This window comes from Trichoplax adhaerens, genomic scaffold (genome assembly GCF_000150275.1).
Source record: "Trichoplax adhaerens TRIADscaffold_150 genomic scaffold, whole genome shotgun sequence".
NCBI lineage: Eukaryota > Metazoa > Placozoa > Uniplacotomia > Trichoplacea > Trichoplacidae > Trichoplax > Trichoplax adhaerens.
The window spans coordinates 1463-2530 of record NW_002061080.1 but is presented as its reverse complement, the minus strand read 5'-3'; positions in this window follow the sequence as shown (position 1 = coordinate 2530).

Below are 1068 nucleotides of genomic sequence, written 5' to 3'. Positions count from 1 at the left end.
TGATATACAAGTACAGTATATCTTAAAATACAGTACCTACTATATTAAGTTACATCTACACAACATTAGTTCACGATAGTAATAACAATAGTTATTGCGATTTATATTAGGTATCCAAGTATNTGATATACAAGTATATCTTGAAATACATACTATATTAAGTTGCATCTACCCGACTTCAGTCCACGATAGTAATAACAACAGTTATAGCGACGTATATTAGGTATTATTTGTTGATATCAGATATTAACTGTCTTGGTACAGCTAATATCTACAGGTATTAATTGTCTTACTACAGTTCATTTACTGTCTTTTTCTCTCCGTTCATATGAACGGGGAATTCTCACTAATAAAAATAAAAAATATAGCTTGCATATCCATGACGTATAGTTTATACGAGTATAATCAGAGGCGTTGATAGACCATACTGGCCCTTTTGTGAGCAATCTATTATTATACTTACTATCTATGATGTCTTATTTAAATAAACAATAAAATTATTCGAAAGTAAAGAACCATGTTTGTAATATTCGCGCAACGACCTTTGAGCTGCCGATTCCTTTCGTACCTATTGCTATGTTATATATATATATGCTTTAAACTGTTCTGAACTACCGATTCTTTACGCGATCGACCGTAGATATTCTTTCATTTTGCTTTAAAAATTTTTGAATAGTTTTGTTATCGAGAGCTCATTGTGTTAATATTAGTAAGTATTACAGCCTAATTTGGTAACAGATGTAACTGGAAATATCGCATCTCAAAATGCTGATTGTAATCAAATTTCGATTTCTAATAGTAAGGACAAGTATAATACTAAAATTAAATATTCGCCAATAAATACTGAATGTGCTAAATATGATATAGAGGTTATTTTTTTCTTATGATTTAATGTATGAAACTTGTTTGCGAATTTGATAGCATTGCAAATAATTAATATTATAGTCGATCTTATTTTATATTCACTAAACGACGCTTTCAAATATCAGCTTTAATTTATACAGGATTAATAAAAATTGATATATGTCATATTTTACTCTGTCATGAAGACTCTTCAATGTAGAGTTC